Here is a 10,965-nt window from a genome sequence, read left to right on the forward strand (position 1 = left end):
CAGCGTTTGGAAGTTTCCTGGCCAGTGATTGAATCCAAGCCGTGGCTGCAACCCCTGAGCACCTGTGGCAACTCTGGATCCTTTAATCCACTGTGCCCAGCAGGGGACTGAACCCATGCCTCCACAACAACCTGAGCCACTGCAGTCAGATTCTGTGCCACAGCAGGAACTCCTCAAAGGATTTTTTTTAAATTTAATTCTGTTTTATGGAAATTGAAAAGATGATTATCTGAGAAATGATTTCTGAAATATAAATTCTGTTATAAACAAAGGACGTGCTTGAAATAGTCTTAGAATATGACAATAGAAGAAGTCCCCATCTCCTTGGCTGGACTATAGTCAAATACAGTACCTTGTCATTGTGTTTAGGAGTTTGAGTCATAATATTAGAGGTAGGCCTAGTCTGGGGAAGTCACTTTAGGAAGTTGGGAAAGAGAAAGGATCTATGTGGCTGATATATAGGAAATCATGTGAAAAAAGATTAATTTCCTTTTCCTCCCAAAGTTATCAATAGTTAGAAGACAGGTTAAAATCTTTCATTAGTTCACATTTATTGATCATATAGCACTATACAAGTCTGTGCTAAGATCTTTTTTTTTTGTCTTTTGTCTTTTGTTGTTGTTGTTGCTATTTCTTGGGCCGCTCCCGCGGCATATGGAGGTTCCCAGGCTAGGGGTCGAATCGGAGCTGTAGCCACCGGCCTACACCAGAGCCACAGCAACGCGGGATCCAAGCCACGTCTGCAACCTACACCACAGCTCACGGCAACGCTGGATCGTTAACCCACTGAGCAAGGGCAGGGACCGAACCCGCAACCTCATGGTTCCTAGTCGGATTCGTTAACCACTGTGCCACGACGGGAACTCCTAAGATCTTAACTCATTTGATCCTTACAACAATGCTACAAGCTAGATAGAACTATTGTCACCATTTTTCAGATGAGAAAACTGAGTCACAACATTAAGCAGGTAGTAAGTCAAAGTCTGGGATTCAAAGCTTAGCAGTCTGTCTCTTAACCATTGTGTGGTACTGCTTAGATAAATTTTAGCCAGACTTTGGCCATGTAACAATAGAGAAGCTAATGGTTGAACTGCCACAGTGTACCATAGAACTGTCTGAGAAAACAGAAAGAACCCATTTCATTACAGAGAATATAATCACAGGAGTGAAAGGAACTTGTGAGATAACATCAGTGTCTACATTCAGGTAGGTGAATGCTTGTTCCTTGCATGACCAAGTGTTGTCTATTCTGTTCTAAAATATCTGCTAATATAGATTTCGCAGCAAGATGCTGTGGAAAACAGCCCCAGGGATCCTTCCCTCCTAACATTTATGCCTTTGCATATCCTCTGCAATGACTCTGCTTGACATATAGGATAGTGCAAATCTGATGTGATGTCACTTCTGAGATTAGGTTAGAAAGACTGTCACTGCCATCTTACTCACTCACTCTCTCTTACTTTCTTTCATTCTCTAGCTCACTTGCCCCAAGGGAAGTCTGGCTACCATGCTGTCAGCTACTTTATTAAAAGGCCTGTGGGGGAGTTCCCATTGTGGATCAGCAGAAATGAACCTGACTAGTATCCATGAGGACACAGGTTCCATCCCTGGCCTTCCTCAGTGGGTTACAGATCCTGCATTGCTGTGGCTGTAGTGCAGGCTAGCAGCTATAAATCCAATTCAGCCCTAGCCTGGGAACTTCCATATGCCATGAGTGCAGCCCTAAAAGGACCAAAAAAAAAAAAAAAAAAAAAAGCCCATGGGGCAAGGAACTAAAATCTTCAGTCTCCAGCCAGCAAGAACTAAAGGCCTGCCAACAGCCAGGAGTCTGACCTTGAAAGTGGATCCCTTCCTCTCCCCACCTTGAGACGACTGCAGCTCCAGCTGACTCCTTAACTGCAACCTTGTGAAAGACCTAGAGCCAGAGACACTCAGCTAAGCTATTCTTGAGTTCCCGACCCACAGAAACGGTGAGATAATAAAGGTTTGTTATTTTAAACTGCTAAATTTGGGGGTACTTTGTCACATAACAACAGATAATTAATACCAACATAGTCACTAATCTCATTGAATCCCCTGGCAATTCTTTGGGGAAATGTCTAATTCCTTCCCAAACTATCCTAGTGTCCCAGTATCTGGTGTTGGGCAGTGCCTTGAAGATGATTCCTGGAAGGACAGGGCAAGGTCCTTAAACACACTACTAGCCTAAGGAAGAGCCATTTGACTTCTTTGGTTTTCTGTGTTCCTGCCCTCAGTTCCTGGTGTAGTCTGACAAGTTGCAGATTTTCTGCTCCATCTCCCAGCCATGCCTCTGGCACTTCCCCCACTTGGCTTCTAGCAATCAACCTTGGCTCACCCCTAACACTCCACCTCCTGGACCACAAAATAAACCCAATCTTCTGATCATAGCTTCTTCAAGACTATGTTTACCCTTTGGTTTGGCTCCGTCCAGACTTTCATCATGCCTTCGGAGCTCTCTATCCTATACCTATGGATGAAGCAAACCATTTATTCCTGAAACTATGCTAAGTAAAATCAAGTCATGTTGGAAGTAATTTAATAATGCAGAATTTCCAGAGTTATAAAATAAAACAATTTTATAATGACTATCTTTTTCTAATGGGTTATAAAATAAAACAGGGCCATTATTTCCAACAATGTTGAACAATAGGGTATAAGCATTCTAAAGGAAATTGGGGGTTCTTGAGGATTCAAAGGTTAGAATTAATTTTAAGCCATACAATAAAATTGTTATTTTTCAACTCAGATCCAAAAAAATATTTTTTTTTTCCTAGAATGAGTTTGAGGTGCTCTGTAAATCAAGAAGTTGCCTTATTCGACTCACAAAATAATCATGCAACATACCTTCACTGAAAAGCCATGAAATGCAAGACACTGGGCTAGGATTTATAGGAACATAAAAATGAAACTAGAAAAGCTGGGGGAAGATATTTTTGAGAACTTTTCCCTCCATTTCTCCACTCTCTTGTGAAATAGTTTGAAAAAATATTTTTCTTTCTTACTCATGTTTCACTTGAGCCTTTGATCACTGAATATAAAAAATTTAAAATTTTTGGAAAAAAAAGACTGCATATAATGTATTTTTGGTCTTCAGACTACAAACTAACAAAATAATCTGAGGGTTGTTTTAAAACTGCTAAAACTTAGGTTTTGTATATATTCCAGTTTTCTGAAATGTTTGAGGATTTTTAAAACATTTCATGATTCTAGGATCTCAACAAGTTTTATATCTTACTCTTGGTTTAATCTGGACAGATATATTTGAAAGTATTTCAAGCAAATCATCTCTGATAAAGAAATGATGTTTTAGGGCATTTCTGATTTGCTACCCAACCTCCCACCCCCAAGATGCTAAGTTTCTTGAGAGCAAGGTTTTTTTTATGAGTTTTGTCCATTGCGGTATCCCCAGTGCCTGAGAAAGTGAATGCATGGCATAGAATAGCGGTTCAATAAATGTACTGCTTGAAAGAACTGTCGCTTCGGAAGAGGAGGGTTAGGGGTTTGTTGGCATTCTTACTCTTACTTGTCTTGCATCACATGTAGGTGAACATTGAATAGATGTTCTTTCCTGCTGATATTATTGACTCCAGCTTTTAACTCCAGGGAAGAAACTATATTTTGCTTTAAACAGAAATAAACGTGAAGACATTCTCAAAAGCCTGAAGTTGAAGGAAAGAAAAAAACCCCTTCCCCAACCTATTATTTATCTTAATCTTTTTTAGAGTGAGCCTTCACTGTCCTCAGTCCCTTAAGCACCTTCTAAAGATGAACTAGATCAGATTCAGAAAGATGAAAGGAAGTCAAAGCCTCAGATTAGAGAATGAGCTAACAACCAAATAGGGGCACTGGCTGCAATGTGTACAGCAGGAGAAGAGCAAGTGAGTCTTGATAAGCTGAGATTCGTTTCCTTGTTGGGTCTTACCTTGGCTTTCTCTCCTTTGTTTCTTCCCTCCCCTCCCCTCCATCTCCTTCCTTCCTTTCAAGGCTTTTCTTCCCACTGTATTTCTTTGCATTTGTATTCCATTGTGGCATGCACTAACACATGCGCACACACCCGCACACCCACCCACCCACACACACATGCAGTGAGGATGGGATTATTTTTTTCTGGAATTTTCTTTTAGGAAAAAAAGAACAAATTTTAAAAAGAAAAGAAAAGGCTGACAGGACTTTTTAAAATCTCTTAAAAACAACACATTTCGGACAAAAATCTATCTTTTCTTCTGTAACCATAGCTACATCTCCTGAGTAAGAATTAATTTGCAATATTTGGGAATATAAATTTATATAGTTCTTTAACCGTCTACAAATGTTATCTAATTTTAATCCTGAGAGTAACCCTATACAATTATAACTCAATACCAGGAAAGAAAATTTTGTTTACCACTACACAGAGAATTCCTTGTATTTCCCTCACATTTTATTTAGGCAGAATATATGTTGAAAATCACATCTGATTTTCATTGAAATTTCTTAGGCAGTTAGATGTGGGTATGAACTAGGGAATGTGTTTTCTTTGAATTCTGTAGCTCTTCTACTCATTTCTTTATGTTCCTCTTCTTTTCTTAACCATATGTTTTCATATTATATTAATGAAAAATGTGGGATCCCTTGCTGGGGGGATCAGACTTGAGGGAACTTGTTATATGTTTAGGGAGGAGGAGAGCGTGTGTGTTTGGCTTGTCTTTCCATTGTGCTATCACATTTCCCAGTGCCGATTCTGGGAGGGGAGGGATTAGCTGTAGAGCACTTCTATTAAAACAAGAATATGTTTTCTTTATTGCTGATTTGATTTTTATTTGTGTAAATGTGATAAGGACGATGTAAAATTAAGTGAAAACTATTATGCCTTGAGAAACAAAATGCTGTGAAGGTATAGACATTATTTCTAAGTTCTTTAAATATAAATAGGAATTCAATCCACTTAGTGCCAAGACACGAGGCGGGTGGTGTTGAAAAAACTAGCAGTTCTTTTTAGAAGGTTGTGATTTTATTTGAATTCTTGTGATTGCTCCAGTAGCTCCTCCTACCCTCCTTTCCTCCCCCCACCCCCTTCTGCCCTTACCTCTCCTCTTAGAGGTAATTTGAGAAGGGGTGTAAAGGAAAAGAAACATTATTCTAATTCCTCACTAAAATTCCATCCACATCAAGCCCTGACTATTTCACTCCCTACTAATCTCCCAAAGAGAACAGAGCTGTCTCCTTCCCTGTGTTCACCAGGACATCTCTCTACGAGACGCTATTTGACCCCTTGCTTTCCAGATGTCATTGGAAGTGAAACCATATGTGGTTTTCTAATGAGTCAGAGTCAGTGCCTCTCACATGAGATGCCAGCCCATGGAGACGCTCGTCCATGTACTGCTCAGGAGAAGAAGAGTAAGAGTTAAAACTCAGATCCCCCTCTGCCTTGCCCAAGAAGAAGGGAGAGCGTAGAGCCACGTTGTGTGGATGGCAAAATATTTCTACTCCAGGGTAACTATTGTGTGTCCATCTTCCTCATGTGTTTGCCGATTGTAGTTGTTGTTGTCATTTAACCTGACCAGTTGTGAGGCTCTACTGACAGCCAGAGCTTCCAGAGAGGCTGTAGAGTTTACAGTACAGTGAACAACATCTGCATGGGAGAGACTGAGGTCTGGGTTACAGTAAGGCCCAATATGACTCCATTTATTCTTTTACTCTTTAAAGACTGCGTGCCAAAGCGCTCTGCACACTGATCTGTTTAAAAAAACTTAAATAAATAAATATTGTCCTGTCTCAGGCTCATCTCAACAGGCCCCCTTACGCTTTGAGCTGCTTTTTCTCCCCCGCCTGGTTTTTACAGCCACACCTGTAGCATAGGACTTTCCTAGGGATCAAATCAGAGCTGCCTGCCTACCCAGAGCAACACTGTATCCAAACCACATCCACATCTCAGGGCAACTCCAGATCTTTTAGCCCACTAAAGGGATGAACTTTATCCTCATGGAGACTAGTCCAATTTGTTACCGCTAAGCCACAATGGGAACTCCTTAGCTACTTTCAAGAATCACTAATGGTTAGTCTCAGCACCTGACCAAATCGTAGCCACTTCCTTCAATTCTCTCTCCTGTTAAAGTGTTTTAGAGTCATCACCCCTTCTTTTTTGTGTCTTCCCACTATTTTCATTTCCATTGTTCTTTTGAGTGATGTTCTGCTTCTCTGTGCTTTACAGGGGTTCTCATGACCACAGTCATTACTCACTGTTCCTCTTTGTCTGCATAGTCCATGCTGATTGGAGACAATGGTCTCCGCCTTTCTTAGGCCCCCCCAACAAAAGCCCTCCAATGGCCATTCAAAGGAGCCTTGGCTCCTTTGTCACCAGTGGCACTTGAAGGCCAGGTTGACCCTTACTCTCATGGTCCCAAGGCCAAAGCGGCTGCACGATCAAGTTCATAAAATGTTGACTAGGCAACGTGCCATCATCCAGTGTCATCCTATTATTTAAAACGATTTGGGTTTTTTAGCTGTTTTGCTGTCATAATATTTCCAGTTTAGCTATCTCCCTGAAAGAGGTCTTTCCTGGCTGGTCAAGAAACACAGAGGTGTCCTGGGAGATGGAAGGTGAAAATTCCCGTGTTAATGTCTCTCCTCAAGGGGTTACTGAGTGCACTGCCATGTTGGAGAAAGAAGGATGATCCATTTACTTTAGAAATTCACTTGTTCCCCCACTTCCTCAAGGCATGAAATTCCTGGGGAACATTTTCACCACACAACACAGAACACCACAAAACCATCTTCTTTGGGGTCTTCACTGATTAGTCACCACAAGGTGAACAGGTCATTCCCATGATCCTGAATATGAGGTCAAATTTTGAGAGACCAGTATTCCTCCACCAACTTCTTTAAGGCAAAAAGTGTTACTCTCCAGGCCACTTGGCCCATATTGAATGGTCTTCTGGGATAACTTGACTCCTTTCACATGGGTTTTCAAACTAGGGGTGCTTAGATGACAAACCAGGGCGATGAGTATAATGGGAAGAGCACTGTCACAAAAACTGGAGGATTTCAATTGTTAAAAGGCAAAATGCCCTGTTTTGTCTCTGGTTTAAATTTAAGTTTACTGCCAAAGGTCACATGATGCAACAAGTCGTGCGGGCAGTCTTCAAGGCGCCCAAGGGACAAAGTTTGTGCTCTATGAAGTGATGTCCAGGCAGGATGCCCTTTAGAAGGTTGTGGTTTCCTCAGCAAGAGACTGAATTATGTTGCTGTCTCTAATTCCCGCTTATAAAAGCATGCAAAAAGATTATCCAAATCCTGCAGACTCTAGTAACTATATTAAAGACAGATTTGCTTTGAACATCAAGTGGCCAAAATGATCAAGGAGATGAGAGAAGACAAAAGTGGAATACAATCAGAAATTTCTATCTACAAATAATATATCTTTAAAATTAAACTGTTGTTGTGAGATCGTCCTATACTTCTGAATTTCAGTTTGCTTTGTACTCAGCAGATAACCCTTGATCATGTCTGCAGAGAAGAGACCAAAACGTGAACAACTTGAAAATGACAAAACCAAAAACCAGATGCTCCTCTTCCCATACAAATCATCCCTGTATTGTCATGGTTGGATATTTTAACTGGATTCCCAAGGCACTCTTTAATGGCCAATCCAAGTAAACAATCTTTGGTTGTTTGGAAATATCTGTTATAGTTCCAGTCGGATGTAGCCTTCAACTCAGCATTTTCACTTTAAAAGTCTGTCCCTAAATTATATTTTTTCATTAGTGAAACGGCATATGTTTAAGATTACTCACAATTTAGAACTAGTAAATCTATTCTGAAACATCTATTCAAGGGAATAGTATATGGCTGTTAAAAAGGGCAGTGTTCATCATATATTGATATGGAAAGATCTCCAAAGTATATTGTCAAGTAAAAAAATTCAAGGGCAATAACAGTGAGGATAGTTTTATTTTGGAAGAGAGGAATGACGAGAGAGAAGGAGAAAAGGGGACAGAAGGGAAGAAAGAGGGAAATGGAGGGGAAAGGAGGGGAAAAGGGAAGAAGGGAAGGAAGGAGGAGGAAGTGGAGAAAGAAGAACATTTACTGGTATATGCTTAAAATTACTCTAGAAGCCTCATCTCCCAGGATAGCAGCTGGAAGCTGGGGAATGTACTTTTGTACCTTTTTAATAGTTTGAAAATTTTAGTGCCTTTTGAAATTTTGAAACCAAATGAATATATTACTTGTTCTAATATAAATGTGAGAAGATTGCCAGACTTCCCTCCTTCCTCTGGAGGAGCTGGAAATGGGCAGTAGTGTTTAGTCCAATGCATTGTAAAGCATGAATATAGGATTGAACTTTTTTCTTACGTTATGATGAATACATTGTCATTTTTATTGGGGTTTGTACATGTCACATTTTTGTTGGTGGCGGTGGTGTGGTTTTTTTTAATTGTTGTTGTTTTAAGAAGCTTTAAATTTCTTTCCCTTGGAGCTCTAGATCGGTGAGAGCAGATCAGTCAACAAAGATATTAATAAACTGAAGATAGCAGTAGTTTACTATAGAATACAAATATACAGATAAAACCCTGCAAATGATTTTAACAAGAACTGGCGGGAAAAAAATGGTACATTCAATGAGCTCTTTGATTTAAATTTCATAAATACTAAATGTAAAAATGTAAAAATTTTGGCATTTATTTGTTAGCGATATCACTTTACAAAATATTTGAGATACTTAATGAAGTGGGTTAACAATAATGTAAAGATAAAAATGCCCCAGAGAAAATGCCAGGAGTTTGGGAATGGTCACAAGGTTTAACTATAAAGAAATTCTGATATCAAGTTTCTACCAATGTAGTGACCATGCTCTCAATGTTATTACTCTAAATTTAACTCAAAGGCACAGAAAATTCTTCATCATCAGTTTAAATTTACAGTTAAAAGGAGGAAAAAATAATCCATATTCTCCTCTGCTTTTGAATATTCAGCGCAATGTCAAACATCGATTTGCATTTGGAGCTTGATTTAAAAAATAAATGTCCTTTTTTTGCCTAGCAAACCTTTTCTAGTCTAAAATTTGAGTCCTTCAAGTTGAAAGTTTGAATCAGGATGAAATTATAGTCAGGAGTGATTCTTTGACTATAGGATTTTTTTTTTTTTTCCTTTTTCCTTCCTTTAAAAAAAATTAGTTTCAATTGGTCTTTCCTAATCCTGGATTTTTATAGTTGGTGATTTTCATATAAATCAGAAGTAAGTTTAAATACAGAATGTATGAACTTTCTCATTCCTGAGGGAGAACTATGCTTCTGAGTGAAATCCCCCAAAGGTGGGCACACGAACTGATAGAGACAAAGAACTTGGGAGACAAGAATGGCTTCTGACTGCACATACTACTCTGGTCATGTGACCCTGGATAAGTTTCACAACCTCTCTAACCTTAATCTTAAATTCTGTAAAGTTAGGAAAGTACTATGTGTCTTCGATTCTAAGATATCACCGATCATAAGATGCACCATTTTTATTATTAATAATTAGTATACAACCAACAAAGCCCAATTAAGGATTTTTTCTTTCTAAGGTGCATCCTAATTTCAGAGTTGCTAGAATGTTGGGGGTATGGTAGAGAGAGTACGTATTGGAATTTTTGAAATGCAGCAAAGCTATGTAACTGTAGAATTATGAGGATTAAATAAATGAATGCATGTAAATGGTTAGCACATATTAGAATGCAGTAAGTGCTCAATAAATATTAGCTATTGTTCTTATTCATATTATCCTCAACTTGAGTAATAACTTATCTTTGGGATGGAGTCCAGCTACATTGGAAGCAACGTGATCAACTAACAAGGGACAGATGGAAATGTAGACCACGTAGGATGGGAACTCATTGCATCTCTTGATTCTAAGCTTATTTGCAGCCATACATGTATCCACTCATATATGGTTTGGGAATAGTCACAAGGTTTAACTATAAAGAAATTCTGGGAGTTCCCGTCGTGGCGCAGTGGTTAACGAATCCGACTAGGAACCATGAGGTTGCGGGTTCAGTCCCTGCCCTTGCTCAGTGGGTTAACGATCCGGCGTTGCCGTGAGCTGTGGTGTAGGTTGCAGACGCGGCTCGATCCCGCGTTGCTGTGGCTCTGGCGTAGGCCAGTGGCTACAGCTCCGATTCAACCCCTAGCCTGGGAACCTCCATATGCCGCGGGAGCGGCCCAAGAAATAGCAACAACAAAAAAGACAAAAAGAAAAAAAAAAGAAAGAAATTCTGATATCACGTTTCTACCAAGGATGTTTCTATTGCTGAAACACCTGTTGTTTTTTCTTTTCCTTCTCACTTGTCTTTTCCTAAAGCCTCCAATTTAAATGTCCTTAATGGTGATAGATAATCAAATTTTATTGTGATTTTTTTTCATAGGCCTCAAATTATTAGAAACACAACTAATGATTAAGAAATTTAAATTAATTGAAGTATAAGTATTATAAAACAATACAAAATACAAATAATCACAAAAAAGACCCCATAACCCTTCCCCTGCCCTCAGTTTTTTGCTTGATTAAAATAAATCTCCCAATTAATGAAGTTAGTTTTCTTGAAGAGCTCATACTTTTTATTTGAAAAGGGCAACTCCTTAGAGTCAAAATGTTAATAGGTATATAAATATAAAGACAAAGGTGAACTTATTGGTTTTATATCATTTTAATCAAACATATAATGTCATATATTATCTCTCTTTTTACATAACAATATCAAGAAAATATATTTATGAAATCCCAAGTTTCCTGGGAATCACAGCATTTGGATTCAGGTTGTCTCTTGGTTATGTTCTTTAGCCTTTCTGAGGTTTGCTCCTTAAATTCGTTCTTTATCCAGCACTAAAATTTAAAAGTGTTTAAAGTGAGAAAATATTTACCCATATAAATGGCCCAGGGCTAGGTTTATCTCAGATTTTCTTTAATGATTTTGTCCAAATCAGGTCTCAG

Source organism: Phacochoerus africanus, chromosome 2 (assembly GCF_016906955.1).
Source record: "Phacochoerus africanus isolate WHEZ1 chromosome 2, ROS_Pafr_v1, whole genome shotgun sequence".
Classification (NCBI taxonomy): domain Eukaryota; kingdom Metazoa; phylum Chordata; class Mammalia; order Artiodactyla; family Suidae; genus Phacochoerus; species Phacochoerus africanus.